The sequence below is a fragment of the Bos grunniens genome, chromosome 28 (assembly GCF_055505025.1).
Source record: "Bos grunniens cultivar Pamir isolate PY7600 chromosome 28, Bosgru_T2T1.0, whole genome shotgun sequence".
Lineage (NCBI taxonomy): Eukaryota > Metazoa > Chordata > Mammalia > Artiodactyla > Bovidae > Bos > Bos grunniens.
The window spans coordinates 33,010,755-33,021,645 of record NC_141192.1 but is presented as its reverse complement, the minus strand read 5'-3'; the positions used below and the strand labels follow the sequence as shown (position 1 = coordinate 33,021,645).

Genomic DNA, 10,891 nt, shown 5'->3' with positions numbered 1-10,891 from the left:
AAAGCCCAGGTCCAGATGGCTTCACAGCTAAATTTTACCAAAAATTTAGAGAAGAGCTAACACCTATCCTACTCAAACTCTTCCAGAAAATGGCAGAGGAATGTAAACTTCCAAACTCATTCTATGAGGCCACCATCACCCTAATACCAAAACCTGACAAAGATGCCACAAAAAAGAAAACTACAGGCCAGTCTCCCCCTTTCTAAGAGTACAAAAGGGTCTTTGACATAGAGAGATAGATTAATCAATAATTAAATAGAACACAACTAATTAAGAGGAATATACATTTTCTTCCTGGACAACCATGTCTGAAGCCAAAAGTTAACTACATTTAAATACAATTAGAAAGCCAATTCAAAACCAATGTTAAATTCATCAGATGTTTTCAATCTTCCTCTGTTCTAGAAAAAGTCTGAAGAGGCCAGAACATTCACGATCAACAATCCAGGCAGCTTATATTCATCAAAAACAAAACACTGATTAAAGAGAGAAATACTTCATGTGAAAAAACACTTACTATGGGTATAAATCCTGTAGGTTCAAGAAAAAGACACTATAAATGTGATTCATGTGAGAAAATTTGAAATATATTTCAGAATTAATGATCAGTAATAGAAACTGTTTAAGAAATGATTGATGAAGGTATTGTATGTGGAAAGTCACTTTTCAATACCAAGCTTAGAGAATTGTCTGCTGAACTTAATGAATATAATAAAAATAGGAAGGATATCAGTCATTATGAATACCTTGCTCATCTTCAAACTTTGGAGCCAGACTCTGGATTTAATGAATCTCGAAAACATTTTTACAAGGCAGGCTCTGATAGCTAAAAGAAATCCAATGCTGGAAAAGTAATGAATATGAAAGAACTTTCATCCAAAAGTCAGTCATCATATATGAGAAAACTCATAGACAAAAGCCCTTTGGAAGCAGTGAACCTGAGGAATCCTGCAGAGTATCAAAAAATTTAAATCAGAGAACACATATAGGAGAGAATCCCTTTGGGTGTGATTCATTCAGTTACTCATCAACCATTATTGTACATTGCATAAATCAAACAAAGGAGACACCCCACGAGTAGCCTCAAAATGTGAATGCCATAATTCAGACAGCACAGCCCACTGAACATCAGAGAGCTCATACAGGACAGGAACCCAGTGAATGTAATGAATGTGAATAAGCATTTAAGATTTCAAACTTTAAATATAAGAACAATGACACAGTGGAGAATCGTTATGAGTTCACTGAGTATAGGATGCCTTATACAACAAGACTCACCTCACCCATACTCAGAGAATGCACATAGGAGAGAAATTCTATGAATGTAATCGATGTTTCAGACTCTTCAACAAAAAACATACATACTTCACAACACATCAGAGGATACACACAGGGAAGAATCCCTATGAATGTTCCAAAAACATTGGAACTTTCAGTGTGAAGTCAGCACTTACTGTGCATCAGAGAACACACACAGGAGAGAAACCTTATGAATGTACTGAATGTGGGATAACTCAGTGACAAGTGGACACTGACTGAACATCAGAGATCACACACAGGAGAGACCCTTTGTGTGTTCTGAATGTGGGAAAACCCTCTATGGAAAGTCAAAACTGATTATACATCAGAGAACATACACTGAAGAGAAATGTTATGAATGTACGGAATGTAGGAAAACCTTAGTGGTAACTCACACCTCGTTGGATGTCAGATAAAACACACAGGAGAGAAGTCCTATGAATATATAGCATGTGGGAAAACATTCAGTCAAAGTCTTCTCTTGTTGAGCATCAGAGAACACACACTGGGGAGAAACCCTTTGAATGTAGTGAGTGTGGGAGAACCTTCAGCAGCAATTCAAATCTCAAACTGCATCAGAGTACACACACAGGAGAGAAGCCCTATGAATGTACTGACTGTGGGAAAGCCTACAGTCACAAATTAAGTCTTAATTATCATTGTGGAACACATACAAGGCAGAAGCCCTGTGAATATGATAAATGGGACACATCGTTCTGCCAGTTTGTTCCCTCCTTGGAAGGAAAGTTATGACCAACCTAGATAGCATATTCAAAAGCAGAGACATTACTTTGCTAACAAAGGTCCGTCTAGTCAAGGCTATGGTTTTTCCTGTGGTCATGTATGGATGTGAGAGTTGGACTATGAAGAAGGCTGAGCACGGAAGGATTGATGCTTTTGAACTGTGGTGTTGGAGAAGACTCTTGAGAGTCCCTTGGACTGCAAAGAGATCCAACCAGCCCATTCTGAAGGAGATCAGCCCTGGGTGTTCTTTGGAAGGAATGATGCTAAAGCTGAAACTCCAGTACTTTGGCCACTTCATGTGAAGAGTTGACTCATTGGAAAAGACTCTGACGCTGGGAGGGATTGGGGGCAGGAGGAGAAGGGGACGACAGATGATGAGATGGCTGGATGGCATCACTGACTCGATGGACATGAGTCTGAGTGAATTCCGGGAGTTGGTGATGGACAGGGAGGCCTGGCATGCTGCAATTCATGGGGTTGCAAAGAGTTGGACATGACTGAGCGACTGAACTGAACTGAAATACCAGGGAATTCCAAAAGGAAAGAAGAACTGTAAGTATAATCTATGTAAGAAATCTTTTTTGGTAGAAGGCAAACCCCATGGTACATCAGATAGCACACCTGGGAGAAAAATAAATAAAAATCAAATTCATAAATCAAACTCATTGTATGTCAAAGAATGGATGAGATGAAACACTGAGCATGAAGGAATCAGAATAATGCAATACATTCTTCAAAATCCACTTCCATAAGTAGGTATAACTAATTTTACATCAGAATGTTAGTCTATGATTAAAACTTTGTAGACAGTTTGAATATGTTTTAGCCTTTGATAAGATTTCAAAAAAGTTCACATCAGAGAATCATTTAGAGGACTCTGAAGATGGAAAAGTATATTACAAAGAAATAGCATAGCATCACAGTTTTAATATAAGATGTAATATGAAATACTTTATAGTATATAAGCCAATATTGTGATATGTATATGAGAATGTTAAGAAAAAGGAAGTCCTATTTTGTATTTTCCTCTTTTAATGCTCTAGTGCAAGAAATAAATAGCCTAATAAATTACCTGGTGTTCTTATATGTAACTATATTTACATCTTAGTTGAGAGAGAGAGAGAAATCTTCACTGTCCTGTCCCTTGCAAGGAAGGACACCTACTAAGAAGCTGATATCAAAAAAAGACATGCTTCTAAGTGGTTTGTCTTTCTGGGTTACCATAAAGTGTCATCTTAACTGATAACAGTATTTAGTAGATACCTTATATTTGAATCCCCTTTGAAGTGTTTGCTCTCTCCACCTAATAGTGAGCTTATAGAGCCTGAAAAACTAATCTGTAGGGAAAATATTGTTCCTAGAAGAAGCTTCCTTTGGCCTTTTTCCTTTTTTGGCTGCACCTGGTCTTAGTTGTGGCACCCGGGATCTTTTTTTTTTTTTTTTCTTTTAGTTTTGGCAAGCAGGAACTTTAGTTGAGTCATGCTAACAGTTGTGGCAAATGGGATCTAATTCCCAAGGGATCAAACCCAGGCCCCCTGCATTGGGAGCTCGTGGTCTTAGCCCCTGGACGGCTAGGCAAGTCCCTCCACTGGCTTTTTAAACAGCTTTATTGAGGTATAATTTGCATACCATAACATTCACTCACTAAGTGTACAATTCAGTGATTTTCAGTAAATTTTCTGTTGTGCAAATATCACTGTAATCCAAATTAGGGACATTTCTATCATCCAGAAATATTCCCTTGAGTAAATATGCTCTCAGTATCCACCCACAGCCAACCATTGATTTGCTTTTTGTCTCTGTAAATAGATGACTTTTCTGAATGTTTCAAACAAATATATGACCCTTTTCATCCAATTTCTTTTATTAGACAAAAATTTTCTAATCTAGATTTGTCTAATCCTTAGGTTTTTTCATCTTATGGAGATCCAATTTCTCTATATCCTGACTACCATTTAGTATTGTCTTTTTATAATAGTCATTCTAGTGAGTGTGAAATGGTATCTCATAGTTTTAATTTGAATTTCCCCAGTAACTAATGATGGTTAGCCCTACAAATGACTAACCATTTGTATATCTTCTCTGGTGAGATGTCTCATGCAAGTCTTTTGCACCTTTTTGAATTGATTTGTTTTACTTGCTTTTGGATATATGCCTACATTTTCTAGTTACAGGTCTTTTATCAGAAATCTGATTTGCATTACATAAAGTACAAACCTCACTGCTTGTTTTTCAGTTCACAAATCACTACAAAATAACAGACATACATCAAGAACAATGATCAGTCATGTCATCTTCAAGGTCTATCTGCCAATCACTGGTTGCCATGCATACATCATACAGACAGCAAAGCATGTAGTTATATTGCCTCCTTATCTCTCAGCAATAAGACATTTGCAAGAACAGTTAACTGCAACAAGGCCAACAAAGATGAAAGAGCAGTAAAGAAATGCAAAGTGACTATATTAGACGTGAAATTCAAATTGAATATATATGGAGTTTGAGAAGAAATAGCTGACTGTGGGAATGTTGATACTTGCTGCCACTGGAGACATTTGAGATCTGTAGCCAGAGGAACTTAGTGAAGGGGAACTTGGTGCTAAATATGAGCTCTACTATTTCATAATAACTAAAAATCTGACCTGTTGTTTTGCTGGTGTTACTCAACTAAACAGTGGTGACTGAAATTCGTGCATATCAAAGCCATGCAAAGTTGGACAATCTGTGTAGACATAGATTTTCATGCATACCTATCAACACAAATTTGTAGATGCTTAAAAGTTTTTCCTGGCAGAGTGGGTCTTCAGATACTTAGGAGAACTCTTATGTAAAGGAGTGTTCCCAAGATTACACATTATCTATGCCCTGAACAGACCAGGGCATTCTATATCATTAAAGACCCAAATTCAGTTCTCTCCTGACTTTATGCTATTTGTTAATCCAGTTTGCATCCATACCAGATTCTAAGCTTCCTGAGAGTAGAAACAGTGTTTTATGTATTTTATATATCCACAGAAACTAGGATGCTTTCACGCCTACAATGTATTTTATGTTTGTGTGTACTTATCTATACGTATATAGTGTAAGGGAGCAAAATTTGCAACCACAAAATGTGTCCTTTGGTATGAGGATTAACTTAAGCTGATTATTTTTAAGAAACAGAAGACTCAGGATGTCTATCTTTTTACATAAAGAATTTAGATACAGGGCCAGTTCCTGGAGTAGAGCTGCCACCAGAGAATCTGCAAAAAATGAAGGCTAGGTATGGTGGGGGAAACTGCAGTCTAGAGATCCCAGCCTACTCTGTGTCCCATTGTCTCTGCAGAGCCCAGCAAACATTTGTTCATCAAACGTTTGCTTTTCCATCTCCAGGTAAATTGCTTTCCTCCCTTTTGAAATCCCAAATCCCTGCCACCAACATCCTCTTTTGTCTTTTGCTGAAGATGGTGTCTAAAGTGAGGGTATGGGGCCATTTTGACAAGTTACTTAGTTTTCCTGGGTCTCGCCTCTGTATACATTTTATTAAATTTTTGTTTGATTTTCTTTTGTTAATCTGTTCCATGTTAATTTATTTTATTTTTATTTAAGTATAATTGATTCACAATATTGTGTTAGTTTCAGATGTACAGAATAGTGATTCAGTATTTTTGCAGATTATACTCCATTACCAGTTATTACAAGATAATGGCTATAAGTCTTTGTGCTATACAGTATATCCTTGTTACTTATCTGTTTTATGCATAGTACCTTGTATATGATAATCCCATACCCTAATTTGTCGCTCTCCTTTTCCCTCTCCCCTTAGTAGAATTGTAAATTGGTGCACCCATCATGTAAAACAGTATGGAGTTTCTTCAAAAACCTAAAAATAGAACTCCCATACTATCCAGCAATTCCGCACCTGGCTGTATACCCAGAAAAAAAAATGAAAACACTAATTCAGAAAAGGTATATGCACCCAGTGTTTATAGCAGCAGTATTTTTAACAGCCAAGACATTGAAGCAACGCATGAGCCCAACAGAAGACTGAATAGGATGTGTGTTACGCAGTCATAGAAAAGAATGAAACTTTGCCATTTGCTACAGCACAGATGGACCTAGAAAATATTTGCTTAGTGAAATAAGTCAGACAGAGAAAGACAAAACTATATGATATCATTTATATGTGGAATCTAAAAAATAATACAAATGATGCATATGCAAAACTGAAACAGATTAACAGATACAGAAAACAAGCTTGACGTAGAGAGTATTATCTTTTGTTAATGTGGTGTATCACATTGATTGATTTGCAAATGTTGAACCATTCTTGTGACCCTAGAATAAATCCAACTTGGTCACACTGTATGATCCTTTTTATATATTGTTGGATTTGGTTTGCTAATATTTTGTAGAGGATTTTTACATTTGTATTCATCAAACAACCTGGCATATAATTTTATTTTTTGTAGTGTCTTTGTCTGGTTTTGCTATCAAGGTAATGGTAGCCTCATAGAATGAATTTAGAAGTGTCTGTCCTCTTCAGTTTATTTATTTATTTTTGATCCTCAAGTTTCTTTTTTTTTTAATTTTTTTAGAATTTATTTTTAATTGGAAGATATTGTTTAACAATGTTGTGTTGGTTTCTGTCATACAGCAGCATATCATCAACATGAATGATAGACATCATGCAAGTATACATATGTTCTCTCCCTCTTGAACCTTCCTCCCATCCCCCTTCCCACCCATCCCTCTAGGCTGTCACAGAGTACTAGTTGAACTCCCTGTGTTATACAGCAACTTCCCACTAGCTGTCAGTTTTGCACATGGAAATCTCTTCAGTTTTTTGTAATAGTTTGAGATAGGTGTATGGTAGAATACCCCTGTGAAGCCTCTTGGTCCTGAACTTTTTGTCCAGGGTGTTTTAAAATTACATATTCAACTTCACTTCTAGTGATTGGTCTGTTCAAATTGTCTGTTTCTTCTTGACTCAGTCTTGGCAGGCTACATGTTTCTAGAAATGTGTCCATTTCTTCTAGATTTTCCAATTTGTTGGCACATAACTGTTTTATAGTATTCTCTTATAATTTTTTTATATCTTTGTGATTTCAAAATTTAAAAGGAAGAGGTAAAACTCTCATGTCAATTTAATTCTTAGACCAGTCAGAAGAATCTGGAATGAAAGAGGAAAATTTCTTCCTCCCTGACAACATTAATACATGAATTAATAAATTAATTGGGAATTTTCACTATGTTTTTCTTTCTCTCACCACAAATAACACAAAACAGGTAGTGTACTAAACATCTTATGTAAACTTTTTCTAATTAACTCAACAGTGAACTTGATGAAGAATTAGTTCCTAAATGTCTTTTCTCTATCTTACAATTGTGATTATTTCAGATTAATCAGATATTTCCTGTTATAAGGATCAACTTCATTTGAGGATGCGACTGTGAACTTCACCTGCTCAGAGGGTCTTGTACAGGGACATAATGCTAGAGAACTACAGCATCCTCATCTCACTGGGCAAGCAGAGTAACAGCATTGGCCTATCCTCTTTTTGTTACCAGAACATATGGATCATTTGTAGAGTTTAATGATATTTGATTTTGGATACCAGGAATATAAGGTGGCTCAATGGTAAAGAATTTGCCTGCCACTGCAGGAGATGTGATTTTGATCCCTGAGTCAGGAAGATCCCCTGGAGGAGGAAATGGCAACCGACTCCAGTATTCTTGGCTGGAAAATCCCATGGACAAAGGAGCCCGCTGGGCTGCTGTCGAAAGTGTCGCGAAGAGTCAGACACGACTTAGTGGCTGCATGGACCAGGAATATTGTTTGTGTTTTCACCTGCCCATTGAAAGATTCCAGTGGATTTTTTCATTGTGCAGCTCCTGAAGCTGGATCTTGGTTTTTCTTCTAAATTCCTGAAGTCAGACAGCTTTCTCTATGTCCCATATCACTTTCTACTCAGGGTATTGCATTACCAAACCAGAGGAGATCATCAAGTTAGAGCAAGAAGCACCATGGATATCAGAGGAAGAATTTACAAGTTAGTGTTACCCAGGTGAGTAATCCAAGGGAAACTAGATCCTTGGTGGTTGTTTTAGGTACAGGCATCTTTGGAGCTTCAACAACAAAAAATCTTTGGAGCATTTTCAACAAATCCTTTAGAAGCTCAATCTATTTGGAAATGACTAAGGATATTTAGCTTACTTGCCTCAGATTCCTGAATTCACCACAAGATATAGTCTCACACATAAATGTTTTCTTTCTGGCTTGGCTTTTTTAGGAGTTTAGTCCCTATTACCTGTACCTTGAGTTTCATTTCTGTCTTGTAATAAGTATTTTATCTTCATTAGTTCTCTTTCCTCTAGCATTCTCCGTTGCCCACATTCCCTCCTATCAAGGACTTCTTTTGTTTTCAGGAGTTAATTAATTAACCAATACTAAATTGAGTATTTGATCCATTCCAATCATGTTCTAAGTGAAAGAGCTACCACAGTGGATGAACTAAGTCTTTTGCTATTAGGGAATTTACATATTTGCAGGAAACAGACACAGGAAGGTGACTGCAAAAAATGGTTTAGAAGAGTGGCAAGAGTAGAAGCAAGGAGATCAGTCGGGAAAAGTGACAGGGCCATGGACCAGGCCTAGGAGGACAGAGTATATATAGTGATGGAGTTCTATATGATGACAGTGAGGTTAACAAAATTAGCATGCAGACTCTAATATACCTCCACTGATCATTTCTTGAAACACTTTCATTCCTCTGATAAATTCTTGGGACAACATCCTTGTCTGCTTGTGTTCCATGTCACATTTACTGCATAATTCTCTGATTGAGCATGTTTTATGGTGAATTCCATTCTTGGTAATTCATCCATTCTTACTCAACCTTTTATTCTCTATTCCTGGTGTTTCTTTCACCTCTTCTATCCATTTTGAAAGGTATGTATGTGAAGGGCCACATAAATATATGTACATTCATTGCCAACTTTCCTCTCCCCTTTTCTACCCCAAAGTAGCTTTGATTAGTTGGTACATTGTCACCCCTTCCCCTCAAATCCTCAGAAAAGTGGAGGAAATGGGAAAATTTATTTGGGAATTTTATCTCAAAAAGATGGTTCTGAAACCAAAGAGATAAATAGAGTGTATTTGTGTATTAGCCCAATTTAAGAATTATTTTCATTTATAACATATGCTTAATTTTTCTTGTCTTTAGAAGAGTTGAAAGTTGATGGCATGATAAAGAGCAAAGAAAACCAAGATAAACATATATGGCAAGGTACATTTATTATTAATAAAAAAGTAATTACAGAGAAAGAGAATATATTAAGAAAGTCATTTTATTTTTACATAGACTATTCCTTCCAGAAAAATGTGGAATAAATATAACCTAGAAGAAATCAGTTTAGAAAATAAGTCAGAGTTAACCACTAATAATAGAAACTATTCAAGAAAGAAATCTGGTGATGCCAATGGATGTGAGAAATTACTTCCTGAAATTAATCATGAGAAAACTCATACTGGGGAGAAACATAATGAATTTAATAAAAATGGGAGCACTTTCTATCTTAATGAGGATTTTATTCAACAAGAGAGGCACAGTGTGGAGCAACTATTTGAATATAATTAGTGCATTAAAGCCTTCCAAAGTAATGCTCTTTTCATTACTCAAGAGGGAACTCACACTAGAGAGAAACTCTGTGATTATGATGATTGTGAGAAAACCATCAGGGATGAGTCAAATCTTATGTTACTTCAGATAATTTACTCAAGGAAGACTCACTATAAACAATGCATCTAAGGAAACCTGTGATAAGTCAGTCTTCTAGAGGAAATGTTGTCCACTTTAGACGGGTGAGAAATACCACGAGTGTAACATATGTGGAAAAAGTCTTCTTCCAGAAGCCAAACCTCACAGTACACCAGAAGGCACACACAGGAGAAAAACCCTATCAGTGTAATGAAGTGGGAAATCTTTTTACCATAAGCCAGCCCTCACTGTACATCAAAGAATTCATACAGGAGAGAGACCCTAAGAATGTACTAAGTGTGGGAAAACCTTCTATCAGAACTCAGCCATCCATCAACATCAAAGAACACACATGGGGAGAGGCCTTATAAATATAGTGAGTGTGGAAAATCTTTCTCCCAAAAGTCAAATTTGACTGTGCATCAGAGGTCTCACATGGGAGAAAAATCTTATAAATGTGATGACTGTGAGAAATCCTTCAGTATAAGGTCAAAACTCACAGTACACGAGAGAATACACTCAGGGGAGAAGCCTACAAATATAGTTAATGTGGAAAATTTATTAAATGAAGTCAACCCTTGGTAAACATCAAAGACTTCACACAGGGGAGAAAATATATGAATGCACTGAATGTAGGAAGACCTTCTGTGGGAAGTCACTTCTTCTTAAACATCAGAGACCTCATACAGGAGAGAAACTTTGTGAATGTGTTGTATGTAGAAAAATAGTCAACACTTACCAAACATCAGAGGATGTTTGGGGAGAAATCCTATGAATGTAACAAGTGTGGCAAAGCTTTCTGCCAAAAGCCACAATTCTTTCAACATCAGAGAATTCATACAGGGGAGAAACCCTATGAATGTCAAGAATGTGGGAGAACATTTTGCCAGAAGGCATCCCTCTAGGTACATCAGAGAACACATACAGGAGAGAAGCCCTTTGATTGTGAAGAGTGTGGAAAATCATTCTATGACCGTTCAACCCACCTTAAACATAAGAAAATTCACTCAGGGGAGAAACCTTATAACGGTAAAGAGTGTGGGAAGACCTTCAGGTACAAACCAACTCTTGTCACACATCAGAGAATACATGCAGGAGAGATACGATGT

The 10,891-nt window shown here is 36.8% G+C and overlaps 2 pseudogenes; both read left to right on the top strand.

Moving 5' to 3' along the window:
• Positions 1-629: 629 nt before the first annotated feature.
• Positions 630-2,052, top strand: LOC147343107 (uncharacterized; annotated as a pseudogene).
• A 7,771-nt stretch (positions 2,053-9,823) lies between these two features.
• Positions 9,824-10,557, top strand: LOC147343106 (uncharacterized; annotated as a pseudogene).
• The last annotated feature ends 334 nt before the right edge of the window (positions 10,558-10,891 follow it).